Raw genomic sequence first — 22,170 nt, forward strand, 5'->3', positions numbered from 1 at the left:
CAAAACGCAGTTTAGAATAACTTATTGATCCATAGAAAGACACAGGAATTCTGTAGCAGGTCCCAGAACATCAAATCCACATTTAGACGGTCCAGCAGCAGTGAACTTCAACAGCCTTTGTATTAAACAGTCTCAGAGTTACAGCGCAGTCCAGAGAGAAAATCACCAACCCCGAATACATCTCATGGGGAGGTATTTATACAAGAAGGAGATACAAAATATCGTGTAGATAAGCTATCAAGCAATAACTTCCTTCACCTACTCTACAGAAGAAGTAAATGAGAGAAATGAATGTAGCAGTAAAAGTTGGTGTGTTGGCTGTTTAGTTTGTCAGATATATTTGACTTTTTGGACTAAGTGAGTTGGCTGGTAGCTGTGTCTTTGTTCTGCGTTCCTGCGTTGCTGTCTTTGCCTTTTATCTGTGTGTGGTCTTACATTAATGAGCTGCAGTCCCAACCTGATTTCCTCTTTCTCTTGTTTTCATTCTTTGACGGGTGGCCCATGCATTTTGAATTTGCTGATATGTAGCTGATCAAAAAAGAAAAAGAACCAAAATTACCTTGGTAAAACCTCTAGCATCCCCTGCCACCGTTGGTCTGTTGACAACTGATGTCTTTGTATTTTTATTAGTATTTCATCAGCTTCAGTATACCTGTAGAAGTTGGGCTGGACTTCAAAAAGATGATTTATCTCATGTTCAATGTAGAACAAATTTTCTAATTTGTCATATAGAATCTATCCAGAGGGAGGCCCTGTGGCTTCTGAGGTGCTTGATGATGCTGTAATTTGATTGGAAACATAGGTATTTACCCTGTTAGCATACTGTTCATGTGTTAACAGTCTCCCATTGCTGGTCAATAAACTGGGTAGACCCCTTTGCTGCAAGGCTGTAAAATTTTCTGTAAAGGCATTTATTTCTGCCTGCATTTCTTGACATTTTCTTTCCAGATTTTGAACAAAATTCCTTAGGGTCAGCACCTTTTTCACTATCAAAATGGTGTCTGTTCTGTTCCTGATATCTAGAGCTACTAGTTGTTCTCTGGTATGAGTATTCAAAAATTGAATGAGTCTATTGGCCTGCTCAGACATGTTTCCCAATGATTCCCTGGCCCTTTGAATCTCTACTCGGGCTATTTCTATCAATTCTATTTGTTCATGTATCATCTGAATTGATTGCCATTGGTCAGTGATAGACTGGCCAATTTTGGTCCACAAAATTGTTTTAATGTCTGCTAGAGGTTTATGAAGAGTGAGATCTTTTTCCAAGGATTTCACCTTATTCTCCAAGGCCTTTATCTCTCTGGTTTTCTCTGCCACTATTATCTTGGATTTGTCATAGCTTACCTCTAGCTTGGCCAACTTTTCTTTGGCCTCTTTCAGCTCTGACATTTGGATTTCTAGCTCTTTTACTGCTCTCATCATTTCTTCCATGCTCAAGCTAGAGTCTGGTGTTGTTATTGATGCTGCTACTGAAAAATGTGTGGTTGATGTACCTGTTGTTGATGCTGGGATGATAGGAGGGATTGCTGCTACAACTGTGGGAGGGGCAGCGATGACTGTTGGTGCTGTTTCAAGTGGCTAGAAGGTCGACTCTCCCTGCTTGGCTTGCAATTCTTTCTCCAATTCTTGCTCCGTTGCAATTAGCCTTTGATTCATCCTCATCAACAAATCTATCGTACCTTCTTCTGCCTTTTCTTGTGCAAGTTCTGTAGTTTGTGGGTGCATGGTTGCAGGCAGCCTCAATTGCTTTCTAAGTGCAGCAATATCTTCTTCCTTTTTCTTTATAAGGGCTTTGATGCCCTTGTCATCCTTAGGATCATGCCCTAGCTCAACAATAATTTCCTCTAGGGTCTTTATTCTGTTGTCTTTAGCCAAGGAAGATATTTTTTCCAATTCCAATTGGGCAGATGTATTGCTTAATGACTCCTTCAATTGGTGGGCTAGCATTTCCTTGTCTACCAATGTAGCATAGACCATTTCATCTATTTTCTTGTGTAGCTCAATTTGGTCCATTGGGTGTATGTCTTTGGCGAGGACTTCTAGATTTGTTTTTATGTAGTCCGCAGCTGTCTGTGGTTGCTAAACTTTAGGCTTGAAATGACTCAAGATCATTTTTTCCTCCTTAATGTCATAAGATACCATCAGTCTTTGATGTTTGGAGGGTGTTGTTTTGAGAAGTTGATCATAAAGTTGTATTCTCAATAATTCATTTTGGGCTTTAATTTCCACGAATGTTCAGGGTTGCTTACTTTGCTGCTTTGAGGAGAACACCTCCATACCATGTTGCCTCTCCATTTCTTGCCTGTGAGAGCTGGTGGGCTGGTTTCCCTCTCCTTCCTTGGACTCCCTATGATCTCTTCACTAATTTCCTCTTCAGTTTGAGGATCTACGCTTTGCCTTTTGGCCTCTGGCTGCTCTGTTGACCCACTTGCAGGTGTGGTTTCTTCTCTGTCCTGTTTCTTGCTTCTTTCCTCATTGAGAGGAGTCTGTAATATTGGTACCTGTGGTGCCTCTATCTGTAGTGAAGGTACTTGCCCTTGACCCTGTTCTTTTGAGGTAGTTGGCTGGTCTGTCATTGTTTCTTGCTCTGTATCTACTACCTCCTTTCCTTTTGTTGTCCCTGCTGCTGGTGTAGTCCTTTCTTGGGCAGCTTGTGAAGCTGCAGTAGTTGATGTGCCTTCTCCGACTTGCTGTGGCAGTTTGAATGACACCTGCCCAAAAGAATCCAAGTCAAGAGTCTTTTCCAAATTTTTCATATTTTGCTCCATTTTCTCTTCCTCAGTGAACTGTTCAACTAGTGTGCCTTCTACCCACTCATCTTGGTTGGAAAATTGTTCTATCTCTGGGATTTTGCAATGTTCATAAGCTGACAACCTATATTTTATTTTTCTTGCATTGATAAAGCCATTTGGGTCATAGGGTACCCACCAAAAGCTCCTTTTTAATCTGAGTTTTTCACCCAATATCTGATCGGCCTCTTGCCATCCTTCTTTTTTGTTCATGACATAGGGGCCTAGTTGGTCTCTGAATTTCAACTAAGCCTTTTTCTTGGTGCTATGGAAATGAGTCAAACCTGAATTGATAAATTTCCTGTAATATTCCAAGGCAAACAGTCTCATTGGCACATATCTTGGCAGCCTGTAGGGGCACAACTCACAGCCATATATCCTGATGATAGTGTGATTCTGGTAGAAGTACCAGTCACCTATTTTGTAGTTTTTTTAGAGCTGCAATATTTTCTGCATATCATAAGACAGTCTAGGAGGAGGAGTTCTCTTTAGGAGAGAAGAGACTGGATAGAAAAACATGTCAATGAACTCACAGTAGGAGTAGGGAGAGTTGTGGACTTCATGAAAGACTGAGGTCCAAAAAATCACAGACCTCTTTTCTCCTTTAGAGTCCAATCTTTTGATGGGGAATTGGAAACAGTCTGGCTGATAATACAGGAACATATGATAGATGTAGGATGAATACTTGAAGACTCCCTCCCTATCTAGATTCAATAGTTGGTCATGTATCTTGCTGGCAATGAATTTGGCATAATTGTATTTGACAGCAGGGGGCTGCCCTGGGGTAAATGCGGACAGTAAGACCAATATAGTTTCATCAATATGTTCACTTGTCTTGAAGCCCAGAACATAAGATATCATATCAACAAGTAATTTACCCACTTCATTGAACCATGCATAGTGAAAAGGAGGTGGCTCTGTAGGCTGGCGATATGCTCTCATAAATACTTGGGCAATTCGAGTTATCTCTGAGCTGAAGAGTTTAGGACCTTCATCAAGGAAGAATTTCATAGAAAGAGGGAACAGAAGATGAGTTGGTTTGAAGTTTAGCATTTGATTGATGGAGTCAGGAGTTATATGAAAGAGGATGCTCCCAGATGGAGATTTGACTGCCCTTTGAGTTGGTTCATAGTTTTCACAACATAGGTGAATTATCTCAGGGAAGATATTGACATAGGGGAGGAAGTATATGGGAAGATTTGATTCCCATATCCCATAAAAGTCATTTCTATTCACATAACTGTTCCTCAGCTCACAGAATGTCTGCAGGTGGTTTCTGTCACCAACCAAGTCTTGGATTAGATAATCCCTGTCAGCCAAAGGTAGTGATTCCAATTCCTTGTTGGGCACATTGAGAGGAGTGACATTCAAGGCTGCTGGAGTCTCCATATTTAAATTCTCTGTGCTTTTGATTGAAATGTGGGTCTATGCAGTAACAGAAAACAGAACACTGGCCCTGAGGTTTTTCTCAGGGAATTGTAGACTGAGCTTTATCTTGAAATCACCTCATTCGATAACATTCATGGTTAAAAAAAAAAAAATTCAGAGTTTAGTCAGGGTTATTGACTGAATTTGTTGGATTTGCTGGCTGTTCGAGCGGAATGCAGAGAAAGTGAGCTTGAATTTTAGCCAAATGAGCGAAACTTGCAGAGGGAAATGGATTTTGAGGAATTCTTTTGATAAACAGGACAAAAACAAAGGCTATAGCGCGCAGGTTTGGGTACGGCACTGCGTTTTTGTTTTAAAAAGTGTGGTTTACTGTTAAAATGGATAAAACTGGTCGCTTTGTGGAAAAGATGTTAAAAACAGGGATGGTGGTGGTATATCTCTCAAGAGCTGTAGACTGGATTCGTTCAATTTTTTGGTTCCACGGGTTCAGACACAGAGAAAAACTGGAAATGCACAGGGTTCGGGAGCAATTGAGTAAATACCTGCTTCAAATGGGCGCTAGGTGCACAATATGGACTACAGGCCGAGCTGAGGGACCGCGCTGCGGAGTTGCTTTCACTGGGTGACGGACTGTACAGCTTTGGTGGCAAATTCGTCGTAATTCGCATGCAGAGGTTTCCACAAACGAACAAATAGAAATAAACAAAAAACCATCACTTTCACGGGTTTTAACACAATTCGAGCTTTTTGGCGCTTTTTTGTGATGACGTCATCATGACGTAGTTTTTTCATGTAGCGGGTACAGAGGATGACGTGTCAGATGACGTGGCGGGTGACACGGAGGTGAGGTGGTGACGTCAGCAGGTGATATGGCACTGATATGGAGTGGTGGCAGGTGACGTAGATACGACATCATCAGGTGACGTGGGTATGATGTCAGGGGGTAGGCAGCGGAGCGGTAAGCAGTTTTCCCTGCACCGCCTTTGGGCCATGGTGGTTTCGGAGGGGAGGGCTCTGATCATGCCGGGAAGCCGGAGCGTGGCAGGGGTACGGCAGAAATACCGCCAATCCTCCGAACGCTAACGTTCGGTGGATGGGAGCTTCCAATATTGCCGCCAGCCGTTGGATCTATGGCGCTGGATCAGACAGTCGACAGGTGAGGTAAGTGGCGGTGGTTTACAACAGGGGAACCCGCGCATTATTTTAACATTTAATAATGTTTGTCGGGGTTTTAAACTTTGGTTATGGTATTTTTCGGGCGCGGTTGTTTATTTAACCGGGTGTTAAATAAACCCCGATGGTTTATGAACGCGGAAGGGCTATTATTAAGGTCCCAAATGGACCAATAATTCCCAAAAACTTTGTTATAAGGCTATAGTTGCCAGGGGTAGGGATATTATGTATTTTTTTGGGTTTTTTGTATAGTTTTTTATAGAATAGGGGTGGGAAAATGATAAAGGAGCTATACAATAGAGTCAATGTTAATATGATTTTATGGATAGATAACGCTAAGTTTATAAGGTAATAACTTAGGTTTTTGGGGAAATGAAGTAAAATGGTAAGATCTTTTACACAAGAAATGTGGCTTGTTTTGACTAAGTAAACACAAAGTTCCACTTAGTATTTATCATAAAATGAAGTGAACTAGGACTACTGGGCAGATCCCAATGTCCTTGAGGGGATGTCAGTAAGGGTACTTGGGGGAATGAGAGGGGAAATTAGTCATGCTCCACTGTTTTACAACTAAACAACTGCCATGGTACTTGTGACATCCATGAGATAATTCTTTCTTGACAAGACAAAAAATGATCACAAACTTGCTTCTGCAACCTCAAACTGCCTACCCAGCCTAATACACCTAGCATTTTTTCTTCCTTTTGATTGGGTGCATTTGGACTAGCAAACCCTGATTTTCTTCTTTTCTTTTGAATGCCCTCCTATCTAAGTCTACCCTTATCTCTTCCAAGGGCCCAGATTAAGCAGTTGGGCTCCTTTTTTTCTCTACCTATTTACTCAGTTGCCAAGCTTGAGCTGTTTGGATAGACCTTTATTCTCTATTCTAAAGACAAGTCAATTCAAACATGATCTAACCAGGATTGAACTGTCTGGCTATTCATCAACTGTGTCAAGAATCAAACACCTGTACACAATGAAACTCTTCAAAAATGAAACAGTAGTGGCATTTAATCTGGCACGCTTTCTTGGTATTTTGGTTTGTGGTTCATTTTTATCATTTTTTCTTACCAATTCATTCTTTTTGCCCTTTGATTTTTCTTTTAGGGCATACCCTCTTTTCATTTTTTAATTTTCTTCATTTGTTTACAAAATATGGAACCTTTGCAGCATGAAAGGATGAACATATTTGGCTCTTCTACAGTCAATCATGAAAAATGAAACCTATTGGTATAGGAACCTAACACTTCCCATCATCACCCATCTCGATATGCATCTAGAGATCTTTCTCCTCCAGGTCACTGAATAACTCTTTGTCGCCAGTCATGTGAAATGAAGTTCCATTGTCTAAGTACCATACTTACCATCATTGATGACACCATGCATGCAATGAGGGAAAATCCCAATTCGAATTTAGAGGCCAAAACCTCACCCGCCGCTCCTCCTGAGCACTTTTTCTTGGACTTCTTGAGTGGACAATTTTTAACAAAATGACCTAGCTCATGAAAATGAAAGCACTTAACTTTCATCATGTCTTTCTTCTTACCTCCATGATAAGAATCTGATTTGGAATGGGAATATTTCCCTTTCCCCTTCTTCACCTTAATTTCTAAGGCACGGTTCTCTTCATCATCAATCTTTGATGAAGAGCCATCCCTAGTGCTCCTCCTAATGTCCTCCTACATCAAATTTGACCACAGTCATTCCCAATCTGGTAGCTTTTCCCGACCATTGACAGAGTCCTGATAACTATGCCAACTCTTTGGGTGCTCCAGGTGGATATTGGTGGACACCCGCCTATTCCACCTAGACCCCCCAGTCAGTTTCATCTGTTTCCTTGTTCATTTTAGCATTTACTATTTTTATTTTTATTTCGGGTCCTGAACTTCTGGAGCAGTTTTGACCCCCTAAACGGAATTTTTTCTAGGCCTGTAGCAGGATTGTGGCCATGGGCTTAGGCCTGCGATGAAACTTGCATTACTTGGTGAAACCATTCCAAGGAGGTATCGTACACACCAAATGGAGATAATATGACCAAGTTACAACCCTGGGAAGTTGGCTGCCCAACTAATCCCAATGGGGCCCACAAACTCTTGGTGTTACATCTCCTCGAGTTAGGGTTTTCTCATGTTTTCCAATAATAAATAGGCCCTTGAGCCTCATTGTAAAATAGTTCAGAGGCATGTAGCTGCCACATCTCTTCTTAGAGATAAGCTACCATCACCCAAGCAATCTTATTTCCATTCTATTTGTAAGCATAGTTCAGTATTTTTCTATTAATGAAATGAAGTGTTTTTCTGCTGCATCTTTGTGTTTATGTTTATATTTATAAGTTATTATGTTCCTGTTTAAGTTCATATCACCGGTATCAAAGGGGTTTTCTCTTTCTCTATTTTTCTTTACATGTCCCCAACGAGGTTAGGGTATAAGGAGTTAGGGCTTGATCTAGTTGAACCATTGCAAGATCAGCCTCGCAAAACCCGATGACCTCCCATGGTGGAAGAAAAAAAAGATGAGGGTGCAGGAGGTCCTTTCGAAATGTTGCTCGAGGAAGCCCTCGAGCGACAGAGGGATGCGATGATGGATAACTTTTCCCAGGTCCTTCGACGGCTACCCACAAGCAATGCATTTTCATCTAGCAGCCACTCTAGAAGCACCAATCCTTTTAAGGTAGAAGTTAACTTTGATATTCCCATATTTGAAGGCCTGACAGATGCAGATGTTGTAGATAAATGCTTAAATATATTGGAAAGATATTTTTTAGTTCATGACTTTTCCAATCGGGAAAAGATTACTTTATCACTTCTCAAAGCGCCCCACACATCAAGGATTGGTGGGAAACCTACTGTGAAGGACGAGAATGAACCCTCACCGTCTTCAGCCACACCCACTTGGAATTATTTCTGAGACACCATCAAGGAACAATATTACCATGTCGGGAGTTATGAAGATAAATACATAAAGTGGACCACGTTACGGCAAGGAAGGGACCAAGATGTGCCATAGTTCACAAATATTTTCCATACCCTTCACATGAAGTTGCGTATCAAGGATACTGAGCGACATTTGGTGCTCAAGTACCGTGGATGTGTACACAAGTACATCCAGGACAAGATGGAGTTCCTGGACATTTCCTTGCTCGGCACAACATATCAGTATGCTGTCAAGATTGGGGAGAAGTTTAAACAGAAGAAGTGGGACTTTGGATTTGCAAATCCAAAGCTGATCTGAAAATGGAATGTACTTGTTTAAGGGTGCAAGGTATCCATTTTCCCTAATTTCAAATGTGAGTTATACACTCCAAGTGACCTCTAAAAAGGTGAAAACTTCTTATTTCTTATACAGAGATAGACTGTAGGGGCATTCACCGAACATGTCACCTCTAAAGAGAGGATGAGTTCTAGAGGCTACCTGGCCCTCTACAAGCTCTGCCTAAAGAAATAACAAAGTAAACACTTAGAAGTCTCTGACATACACATACTTGAAGTTTGATCTCTTGCGGAATAACACAAATAACTTTCTGCAGCTGAATAGGTGATTATGTGTGTATGCAAGTTATGTATATTTGTTTTTTAACACTTTATATAAGTTTTGTTTAGCATATCATCTTCAGCAAATAAAGACATCAAAATGATAAAGCGGTTCACCCCTTCTGGGCTACATCTGCTGGACCAAGCCTCTCAAACTAGGCTTGTCCTCTTGTATTAAAAATGCTACAAAGGCTAATACAAGAATATGAGTGTCTTGAAAGACAGATCTGACTGTAAATACAGAATCAGAAGATAGGAATTAGCTAAACATGCTCTTTCCCAAACACTAAACGGTGAAATTGTACCTTCTAAAGTGCTTTCCCCAATTGGCCCTGGTGGCCGTTTAAACTTGCATGGAGTATTTTGAGGTGAAGATGACCTCAATTGGTTATGAAACCTCTGCCATTAGACTCAGAAGGTTGAAAATAGCAGACATAGGCTTTTGAATCACCAAAAATGGATGAACATAGCCCCCAAACAGCTCAAGCACTGAAATGGCCCTAGTGGCCCTGAAAGCTTCCCTGAAGCTAAACAGTAAGAAGAATGACTCAACAGGAAAAACGAGCTGTATAAATAGATTCAGAATGCTGAAAACCTTTAGGAATGACCTTCGTTCCACATTCAATGGCTACACAATTCCCAATGCAGCTCCCAAACTGATTTGGTTCTGATGGCTCCTGGAACATCCACGAAGCAAAAAGACCTGCAAACGACCTCAGATGGCTTTGAAACCTATGCCAATGGCTCCAGAAGGTCGAAGAGACCCAAAATCAAAAAACAATTTGTCCAAAAAGGACTTTCCTAGCCAAAGTTATGGCTCATTAAAGTTTCTCCAGTCTGCCCTAGAAAAACTCCAGTTAAAACTGGCTGACTGCCAAATAACCCCGCTAAATTTGGGAATTCCGCCATTATTGGAGAGCTCCGCCATATCCTCCACCAAATCCTGACCTAACCACCGGATTTAACTATTTGGTGTTAAAGCGCATGTGAACGCATTTATAACATTGGCAGTCTTTCTCGAATTTCGCGCCCAAAATTGTGGTTGACGGGCAGTCTAACTGTTGTTTAACCCGTACTTTGGGGAATGTGACCACGTTTCAAAGGGCGGTGACCATTTTTTATGGCGGCTGGTGGTTATGGTAAGGCCCACGGTTCCGGGGCTGCGGACATATGTGATGGGGGCTGGCCCCCTTTAGGCCCCGCCCAATGCAACCTTAAAACTCAAATAAATTTTATTTCGTTTCCCTAACAAGACCTACCCATGTAGCGTTTTGGTAACGCAGAGTATTCGGGTACGTGAGGTTGCGGGTTCAAAACCTGTGAAGGCCCAAAAGTTTTAAAATAAGCGTCCACATCATGCTGATGTCACTTGAGCCACGTGGCGGCATTCGGGCCTGCCACATGGCATCCAGCCATTCGCTGCCCAAAGGTTGCGGGTTCAAAACCTGTGAAGGCCCAAAAGTTTTAAAATGAGTGTCCACATCATGCTGATGTCACTTGAGCCACGTGGCAACTTTTGGGCCTGCCACATGGCATCCAGTCATTTTCTGCCCAAAAGGAATATTCCCTAGAATATTCCAAAGAATATTCTGTAGAATATTCTTTTTTTAATTTTTTAAAAAAATTCAAAAATTAAGAGTCATTGGGTGATTTTGTTTTTGGCATAACTTCTGCATACGGAGACCGCTTTTCGAACCGTTTACGGTGCCAGAATTAGGAAGATGAGCTCTATCCGATCATTCAGGTTCAAATCAGTTCTGAGCACTTTCATTTTTTACCATTTTACGACACTTGGTCCTGAGCTCCTGATCACACCTCTCAAATGAGAGGGATTTTGGTCCCCAAAAGCTTACTAAATCTCTGAAATGAACTATACAACACTTGAGGAATAGAAATATCCTCTTCCATTCAGCCAAAAGAGCATAATGATGCCAAAATGTCCTGCCTTGCCAACTGTCGTCATGGCAACTTTTCACTGCATAAGCCAAGTACTCGTCGAATCCCGACCAAGTTCTTTCGCCAGACAAATCTGAAATTGCAGGAACCAGCAATTAAACTTGCTAATATATGAGCTGAAATATTCCTCTAAACATGTGGGCTTGCCAACTGTCACAATGCCCATCCATGGCACCTCCGCTCCAAAAGAAGAGTTGCCTCCCAAATGAGAAGGCTTTTACGGGCTATAGCATGTTGAATGTACTGCAAATTCTCATCCCAAACTCTTGGGATACTTGCTGCAAAAAATTCTTAAAAGAAGTAGAGAACCACGTTGGAATTTTAGCCCTCTTTGCATGCATGCTTTTCCAGCTCATGGGATTGTGCACAGCTTTGCACCAAATTCTTTCCCTACACCAAATGACACCAAAGGTATCTTGTGCAACAAGACAATCATCAACAACAATTTGTCCTAAAATATGCTGAACAATGGACTCAACCATCAACATAACAAGTGTGTACACAACCGACACAAGTCGACAAAACATGTGCACCACAATCAACACAAGTCGACAACATAAGTGGCACAATCGACACAAGTCGATGAAACATGTGACACAATCGACAATGTAAAAGTGTGCTCACAAGCGACACTAGTCGACCAACAACAAGATACATTTACAAATACCTATTCATGTATCATGTACAATGAACTATATACAGTTCGACAAATGCACCTACAACATCTATGTACAGGTGTAACTTCAACTCTTCTTTTGCAAAGACCAACAAGTACATCAACCCAATAAAAACACATATGGGTGACAAGAGCTGAAATAGAGTGAGTCTCATACTGAGCTTTTTCCATCTTGCAACTTGCATTCCCTTAACAAAGAAATGCATTCAATCAAAAGACATGCAACTTTAATTGGATAAGAATTCTAACCATTTCTTACCAATCAATTTCAAAGGCGCTTCCTTTAACTGCACATCAATATCAACATGTGTATCATCCTAACACATATCAATGATGGAAACTTCCTTCCCATTATTGCCATACTCTTTCTCCAATTTCTTCAATTTTCGTGGAAGCATTGTTGGATTCAGAGTCCAACACCTTTCAACAGTATGTCCTTGCTTATGGCAATATGTGCAACACATGTTCCTCTTCTTGACAGCATGATTTGCATTGTTCAATGGAACTTTGGCTTCGTGCCTCCTTTCTTTCAAAAGTTTCCTGTATGTTGCCATTCTTTTCCAACATCTAGAAACATTATGGTTAACCAAACCACAAAAAGAACATGCAATTCTTTTCCAATGCTTATGTGGAAATTTTCCATGCTTTACATGATCAAAGGAAAGATGATTGAAATCAGATTTATAACTTTCTCTTTCACCTTCATTACCTTCATGAGGAGGTGAATCAAATGAAGAAGAAGCCCCTTTTGGAACACCTTTCTCTTTCACCTTCATTACCTTCATGAGGAGGTGAATCAAATGAAAAAGAAGCTCCTTTTGGAACACCATCAATCCCTTCAATGGTTTTAGAGCTTTCACAATTCTCTTGTTCAAGTTCATTCTTATGCACACCTTATTCTTGAAAGGTATGTTTCAAACTATTGCATTCCTCAAGGATACAACCTTTACAACCTTGATATAGAGAACTTGAAATGAAACTCCTTCTAGGAACTGTTTCAATTGCCTTCATGGCTGCTTTGGAACTTTCTCCATAAGATTGTCCATAGCCAAGACCCAAATACTTAGGCCTTACCTCAACCATTATTGGCTCAACTATACCCTGTGCATGTTTTCCCAATCCTTTTCCTTCATATCCCATTTTGGACATCAACTTGGACCCTATGCCTCTGGTATGCTTCTCAAAAGAACCAACATAAACACTCTTATAAGAATTTGAAGACAAACTAGAATTGTTTACCTCTTCTTCAGGCTGATACTTGGCTAAGGCTTCTTTGGCAACAAGGAGTTATGTCTCCAACTCATGCATCCTTTCCAGATTCATGTTTGCAATATGAAGTTATCCTTCCATTTCCTGCAATTGGTCAGAAAGCAATTGCTTCTCTTCCTTCATGGAATTCAACTGCTCTTGAAGTCTAGAGCTCTTTCTTTCATCCTCATACATTTCTCTCACCATATTCATCATGATGAAAAATTCTTGCTTCAAGCCTTCATCAAAGAATCTTGTGCAGGAGGATGATTTTGAGAACTCACTTATGTAAGTTGTCATTATAAAAATGAACAAAAGAGCTTCAACAAACTCAAACAACAAGTAGTTTGCAGAATAAAGCAGTCAATCTTCAACACTTCTTAAGACACCTTTCAAGCTACACAATCAAGCTAGTGATGTCAGTCAAGCAAACCTAGTGCTCTGATACCATTCTGATCTGAAAATGGAATGTACTTGTTTAAGGGTGCAAGGTATCCATTTTCCCTAATTTCAAATGTGAGTTATACACTCCAAGTGACCTCTAAAAAGGTGAAAACTTCTTATTTCTTATACAGAGATAGACTGTAGGGGCATTCACCGGACATGTCACCTCTAAATAGAAGATGAGTTCCAGAGGCTACCTGGCCCTCTACAGGCTCTGCCTAAAGAAATAACGAAGTAAACACTTAGAAGTCTTTGACATACACATACTTGAAGTTTGATGTCTTGCGGAATAAGACAAATAACTTTCTGCAGCTGAATAGGTGATTATGTGTGTATGAAAGTTATGTATATTTGTTGTTTAACACTTTATATCATTTTTTTTTAGCATATCATCTTCAGCAAATAAAGACATCAAAATGATAAAGCAGTTCACCCCTTCTGGGCTACATCTGCTGGACCAAGCCTCTCAAACTAGGCTTATCCTCTTGTATTAAAAATTATACAAAGGCTAATACAAGAATATGAGTGTCTTGAAAGACATATCTGACTGTAAATACAGAATCAGAAGATAGGAATTAGCTAAACATGCTCTTTCCCAAACACTAAACAGTGAAATTGTACCTTCTACAGTACTTTCCCCAATTGGCCCTAGTGGCCCTTTAAACTTGCATGGAGTATTTTGAGGTGAAGATGATGACCTCAATTGGTTCTGAAACCTCTGCCATTAGACTCAGAAGGTCGAAAATAGCAGACATAGGAGAAGAGACCCAAAATCAAAAAAAAAAAAAAAAAAAAGGACTTTCCTAGCCAAAGTTATGGCTCATTAAAGTTTCTCCAGTCTGCCCTAGAAAAACTCCAGTTAAAACTGGCTAACTGCCAGATAACCCCGCTAAATTTGGCAATTCCACCATTTTTGGAGAGCTCCGCCAAATCCTGACCTGACCGCCGGATTTAACTATTTGGTGTTAAAGTGCATGTGAACGCATTTATAACACTGGCAGTCTTTCTAGGATTTCACACCCAAAATTGTGGTTGACGGGCAGTCTAACCGTTGTTTAACCTGGACTTTGGGGAATGTGACCACGTTTCAAAGGGCAGCGACCGTTGTTTATGGCGGTCGGCGGTTATGGTAAGGCCCACGATTTCGGGGCTGCGGACATATGTGATGGGGCTGGACCCCTTTAGGCCCCACCCAATGCAACCTTAAAACTCAAATAAATTTAATTCCGCTTCCCTAACAAGACCTACCCATGTAGTGTGTTGGTAAGGTGGAGTATTCGAGTACGTGAGGTTGTGGGTTCAAAACCTGTGAACACCCAAAACTTTTAAAATAAGTGCCCACATCATGTTGATGTCACTTGAGCCACGTGGTGGCTTTCGGTCCTGCCACGTGGCATCCAGCCATTCGCTGCCCAAAAGGAATATTCCAAAGAATATTCTGTGGAATATTTTTTTTTTAAATTCAAAAATTAAGAGTCATTGGGCAATTTTGTTTTTGGCATAACTTCTGCATACGGAGACCATTTTTCGAACCGTTTGTGGCGCCGGAATCAGGAAGACAAGCTCTATCCGGTCGTTTAGGTTCAAATTAGTTCTAAGCACTTTCATTTTTGACCATTTTACGACACTTGGTCCTGAGCTCCTGATCAAAAGCAAGGAAAAGGCACCCCCAAACCATAGAACAAAGGACCAAGCCAAGGTCAGGCTACCCAAGAAAACCCACCAAAGCCACAAGCAAATAAAAACACCATAAAAACGAAGAAGGACACGAGAAAATGGTGTGAGTTCCATAAGACATCCACTCACAATACAAGTGAGCGTCGGGCCAAGCAGTCATTGGTGGTCGAGATGAAGGCTTCCGAATTAGACATAGGTTATGACTCTGAATCAGAACCCAATAAGTGAACTGATAAAGGGAATCAGAACATTGATGCAAAGCCGAGTGCCACCATGGCAACCACCAAGATCCAGAAGATTGAGCCTGAAGATCCAGAGGAGGGGGAACGCCTCTTCCACTCACAGATGTGGGTGAAGGGTTCCCATTGCATTTCATTGTCAATAGTGGGAGCCAAAAGAACCTCATTTCAGCAGAGGTTCTGAAGCAGCTAGACCTAAATACTACATCATATCCATAGTTGTACACCATCAAGTGGCTTCACCAAGGACAAGATCTTCACGTCAACTAGCAGTGTCGCCTTCCCTACAGCATCAAGTCCTTGACATATGAGGTATTGTGTGATGTTTCTCCTCTTTAAGTTTGTTATGTATTGTTAGGACAACCACACTTGTGGAAGAAACATGTTGTATATGAGTCTAGACCTCGATCTGTGATTATTACTTTGGCTAATAAGTTGTACAAGATACCCGAGGTAGTTGCACCTACCGTCATCTCTTTGATCACGCAAAGCAATGCAGTAAGATCATTCCCAAACCAGGAAATTTGTTTTCCTTATGATTCACCCCCAGGGAAAGAAGAAGGTTGTGGCCACGGCTTCCAGGCAAGGCTCCTCTGCACAGCAACAACATATGGACAAGGTAGTGGAGGAATATATGGATATTTTCGTATCACCCATAGGGGTACCTCTACACTGTCAGGTCAAGCACTCCATCAATCTGACCCTAGGCACGCCACTGCCTAATGGACTGATCTATCGATGCTTTGTTCTAGATAACAATGAGATCAAGAGGAAAATTCAGGAACTATTATAGAAATGGCACATCAGGGCAAGCTCATCACCTTGTGGGAGCCCGATTGTATTTGTACAGAAGAAGGATGGGACCTGGAGGCTCTATATATACTATCAGTCACTAAACAAGAACATTGTCTAGAATAGGTACCCAATCCTGCGGATTGATGACCTTCTATACCAACTCAAAGGGGGAAAATATTTCAGCAAGATTGACTTGAAGTCAGGTTATCACCAGGTGCCTATCAAACCCTCTAATATGTGGAAGACTGCCTTCAAATCCAAGGAGGGCCTTTTCGAATGGTTGGTCATGCCATTTAGATTGAGGAACACCCCTACAACCTTCATGAGACTGATGGATGACATCTTGCAACCCTTCACCAATGCATCCATGGTACTGTATTTAGATGACTTCTTGATCTTCATCCATAGTTGGGAAGAGCACCTCCACCATATTCGATATGTCCTTCAAACCCTTCGACAACACAAGCTGTGTGCTAAATTGGAGAAACGCACATTTGGCCTAACCCAGGTTCAATATTTAGGATACATCATTGATAAGCAGGGTGTACATGCGAACCCATCCAAGATACAAGTCATTCGGGATTGGCCAACCCCGACCACTCTAACAGAGCTAATTTCTAATTTCTACCGTAGGTTCATGTTAGGGTTCTCTCATATCACTTGGCATTTAAGTCAATTCACCAAGGGCGGAGTGAAAACAAAGTTTTTTTGGTCGAAAACCCAACAAAAATCATTCTCTGAGTTGAAGAATTTCCTTTGTTATGCATCAGTGCTCACATTACCAGACCTGCAACAACCATTTGAGATTGAGATAGATGCCTCTAACTATGATATTGGTGTGGTTCTTACTCAGCATGGGCATCCAGTGTTTTACCGTAGTGAGACACTTTCAGACACAATCTGAAAGTACCCCACTTATGAAAAATAAATGTATTCCATTGTGCAAGCCTGTTGTCAATGGAAGCATTACATTCTGGGGACGGAAATGATCATCGACATAGACCACCAACCTCTACAGTTCATACAAACACAAGGGAAGTTGCAGAATGATTGCCATCAAAAATGATCCACCTATCTGCAATAGTTCCATTTGAACATTAATTATAAGAAGGGAAGCACCAATAATGTCGTTGATTGCCTCAGTGAACCACTCTTCATGGCATTTACTATTTTTAACAGTTTTTCAGGTCCTGAACTTCTGGAGCAGTTTTAACCCCCTAAACAGTGTTTTTTTGGGGTCCCCAGTAGGCCCATAACCATTGGTAGGAGCCCATGGAAAAACCTGTAGTACTTGGCAACACCCTTCCAATAAGGTATCGAACGTGCCAAACGGAGATAATGTGACCAAGTTACGACCCTGGGAAGTTGGCTACCCAACTAACCCCAATGAGGCCCACAAACTCTTACTGTTACATCTCCTCGGGTTAGGGTTTTGGTTGTTTAGGTTTTTCTCATGTTTTCCAATAATAAATAGGCCCTTGAGCCTCATTGTAACATAGTTTAGAGGCATGTAGCTGCCACATCTCTTATCAAAGATAAGCTACCATTGCTCGAGTTGTCTTATTTCCCTTCTGTTTGTAAGAACAGTTCAGTATTTTTCTATTAATGAAATGAAAACTTTTTATGCTGCATCTCAATGTTTATGCTTATATTTATAAGTTGTTGTGTTCTTGTTTAAGTTTGGATCATTGAGAGTCCTAAAAGAGCAAGGTTCACCACATCAGCAATCGTGATTCCAAAACTTCCAAGTTCATCATGACACTGAGTGAACTTGGTCAAGTATTTTGGAATTGTCTCACCTTTCTCCATTTTGATTTTTCAAAGTTTGTTCTTCTGTGCCAATTTCCTTTGGTCACTATTGTTTTGATACAATTCTGTCAATGCTTTCCACATACCATATGGAGTTTCCTTGTCATGGGGACTCGAGACAATGCGGTCTTTAATTCCCCTCAAGGATTATCTACCTCGCCTTCACCGCATTCGATTTTTTTGGCTTAGGAATTTATTGATCAACGAAATCTTTCAAGCCATTATCCTCTAGCACATCCTCCATTTTGTCCTTCCAGGCTATAAAATTCACGCAGCCTTCCATGGCATACTCGAGACGCAAACTGTAGAATGCCATCTGTCAATCCTAAAGTATGTATTGCAAATTCGAATTTCACCTGTAACCCAAAACTCAAAACTTTGAAATATCCTTTAGTATATTGTCTTCAGCTCCAATACCATGTAGAAATTTCATTTAGATTCACAAGCTCATGCAATATACTAAAGCATAGGACAAAAATCTACTTCTACTTTCAACAAGTGGAACCCAATAGATCGATGAAAACAACATGAACAAGAATAAGATAAATCAATGGCACATAACACAATATGTATTTGGGGAAAGCCACTGCTCAAAACCTCGTTATCTTTATTTCATATATCAGAAATATGAGTGAGGATACAAATATTTTTCTCACTAGAAAAATTATGTACAAGTGTGTTCACGTCTCTCAGCTCACAAGCTAGCTCTTAGCCAACACTTAGCCAATTCTACAGCTCTCCAAACCCCTAATCTCTTGCGTAACTCCTAGGATGAATAGCCCGTAATTAAAGGGAATTCATGCTTCCAAAACTGCACAATCCAAGCATAGGATCAATCTCTGATGCATGCATGATATTTACACTCCAGTAAATAATACAATTGATAGTACAATATGTATTTGGGGAAAGCCACTGCTCAAAACCTCGTTATGTTTATTTCATATATCAGAAATATGAGTGAGGATACAAATATTTTTCTCACTAGAGCAATTATGTACAAGTGTGTTCACGTCTCTCAGCTCACAAGCTAGCTCTTAGCCAACACTTAGCCAATTCTATAGCTCTCCAAGACCCTAATCTCTTGCGTAACTCCTAGGATGAATAGCCCGTAATTAAAGGGAATTCATGCTTCCAAAACTGCACAATCCAAGCATAGGATCAATCTCTGATGCATGCATGATATTTACACTCCAGTAAATAATACAATTGATAGTACATTGTCCCTGCACTCTAGTCTCAACTGGGTCTTTCTCAGAATCAACATGCATGAGTATCTGATGAAGGAATATTCAGTTAACTAGAGTGACACTTGTTGATGCACTAATGCACCAATTGACTATTAACTCTCTATTAGTTCCTCAAACAATTTCGAACTAATTTAACTAAACTTAACAAAGTAAACTAAGTGATCTGATTACAACTCACAATTAAACTCATCTTGGACCCCTAAAATTTAGGGAGAACATATACATGACTACAGAAAGACTTCCAACTCGAAATTCCTAAGCTAATTAAGTTAATTAAACTTAATTAACTATTTACAAGTTGCTATGAGAATAGAATTTGATTTTAATTGTTAGTTTAATTCAAGGACAAATTAAACAAGAATTTCTTGTTGACATTTCTCAACAGTATCTCTTTTTCCTTGTCTTTGCTCATCCTCCTGCTTAACTCATGTGTTAGAAGAGCTTTCTCATACAGCTTAACGAGATTTGGTTTTCACTCTTTAATCAAATTCTATGCTTCAGTTTAGAGTGGCTTTGGAGCATTTACTCTCCACACACCTATTCCAAGACCCTAAATTCCCTAGACTAATTGTTGTGTCTATGAAAAAAATAAAAGCCTAGTTCATTTTAAATTAAGCGCTTGATTTTATTGGTTGTTTTTTAGGTCACAGGTAGCGAAATTGAAACTTATGATGTTCTAACGCAAAAAAGAAATCAACAGAAAACTAGGCTACATGCAAATGCAACTTCTTTTTCTTCGATGAAAATCGATCTCTACAGGGTTCTACGAGAAATCTATGAAAGAAAAAACTCTTTTCTTTTTCTTTTAAACACACTCACACATTCAAAATATATCGAAAGATATTAAAATGCCTCAAATGAAAACTACCTTAATGGATACTAGAATGCCTAAATGCAAGATTCCATAGAATTCTCTAAACAAACAAATGTGCTATTTTAGTATCCTAAAGTCAAAATTTAACCAAACAAGGAGAAGCAGATATCCAAGAAAAATATCTCGTAAGCGAAGCAAATTTCAACCTCAAACAAAGATTCACATACTTACTGATAAAAAAAAGATCAAAAACCAAAAACTAAAGGAAATAAAAGGTAAAAAAAAATGTTTTTTCTTTTTCTTTTTAAGTACTTCAAGTACAAGTTTCAAGAAGGCAAAGCAATCAATCACCTTAAGATCAAAATTAAGTGAAAATACACCAAATTTCACCAGCCATAAATGATCACCGAGATGATAAGACCAAAGTGACTAAGAGATCAAAAACACTTGAACAACTTGATCTAAAGGACACATAAAAGATTCAGAAAACAAAAAGATTTCAAAGAACCAAAATCTTTCACTAAACCAAAATTGCAAAGACCTTTCTCAAATAACCAAAAAGAAACTCAATGAGCCAACTTCAAGGATGCAAAACGAAGCAGTGAAAAGATTGGATTATAAAGCAAGTTGAGAATCAACTCACTGTTCTAGAGGCATAGAATAGTCAAACACTTTACCAAAAGGTCTGAAATCCAAACTAAGAATGCAAAACTTCAAAAAATTGCAAACCCTAGGTTGACAAAATATTTTGCAAAAGAGACAAAGAAACCAACACCAACAAGAAACAAGACCATTCTAGACTGCAAATGACTCTAAAAGAGTAGGAAAACTAGGCTACTCCCCCAACTGAAGGAAAAAATTTGAAAAAATTCAAATTTTCCTAAATATATGTGACTGTGTATAAGTAGAGTCACATGTACACATGACTGTTTCTAAAGAAACAATCGTATACGTGAGTTTCTTTGGAAGAAACTGCATGTGTACGCAATTGTATACAAGAAAAAGCGCATATATGTAGAAAAATGGGGAAAAATAAGAAATATTGGCCTGATCCATAAGATCGGATTGATTTCCTAAACTGCAAATGAGTCAATAATACTAAAAAAATCAAGAAACAAGATAGAAAATCCCATATCAAGGAAAACACAACCCTTCTAGGAAATACGAGACTGTATTCCTCAACCGAGTCGCGAGCTGTTGATGGGAAAAACTTCCCTAACGTAAAGGTTGACAACCTCAACAAATTGAAGGCAGACTATCAACAAGAAGCATACATTCAAGCAAGCAAACTATGTAAACTACTAAAGTTGGGTTTGAGAGAAGTACTCATAGGTCCTACATTTGATGTCGATCTCATAGGGTCCAAACCCTCTGCTTCCTCCAAAGTGATCAGACTTGCAACACAATTTAGAGAAGAATATACATAGAAAGTAGTTCAAAGTTCATGCATAATAAACATGTTAGATCATCAAGCATAAACATATAAATCATGATGTATTAGGCATTAATCATAAAAGCATGAGATCATAAAATATGAAGAACAAGACGAAGCTTCTTTATTGGTATCACCAAATAGTAGTGGAAGAATACAACTTGATCCAACCACAGCACCAACGAAACCTTCCTTTGGATTCGTCCAGCCCAAGCCTCAAAGAGCACCTCTCAAGCATGTGAAAAAGGATTTCATATAATCGAAGATGAACATCTCTGCAAGGAAACAAGGGTTTCCTATGACTGGGAGTGAAAGAGGCACAGGGAAAATCAAATCTGATCTGGGGATAAAAGGTCTATAATGTTGATATCTTATCTCCTTCTATGATTTAGGCCTTCCCATGAGGTGTATAAATACCACCAGAAATCAGTTGATTCAGTTAGGCCACGGGCTCCTGTAGGTGGGCTTTCGGTGAAACCCGTAAACCCTGCCCGAGAAATAGGAATTTTTTTTATTTTTTTCATATTTTAAATTATGTACGTGAGTTCTGTATTATGGTACCTGTGTGTGTATTCACTTTTGAAAGGGAAGAGTCATGTATGGAATTGAAAATATTATTTTTTAATAAATGATCAAGTCTGAATGGGAAAGGGCTACCCAAGGCCATATCAGAGCATCATAACTATTGAAGTGTTGAATGATGTTATAACACTTGTAATAATAACAGTTGATTTCACACTTGCAATATTAATAGTTCGTGATTATATAGGGAACCGAAAAATTTTGCAGTTAACCGGCATTCAAAATGTATTGATTGAGAGAGTGTTTTCAGGTACAAAATGGAAATGGTTAACAGAGGAAGGAAATAATATATTTGCATGGATATGATTAACTCACTTGCACGTATTAATGAGAACTTTCACTGGTTGATTGCGTATGAGCAGTATGTGAA

Source organism: Pinus tabuliformis, chromosome 2_1 (genome assembly GCF_031772625.1).
Source record: "Pinus tabuliformis cultivar Carrire ecotype Pingquan chromosome 2_1, CPIR1, whole genome shotgun sequence".
Lineage (NCBI taxonomy): Eukaryota > Viridiplantae > Streptophyta > Pinopsida > Pinales > Pinaceae > Pinus > Pinus tabuliformis.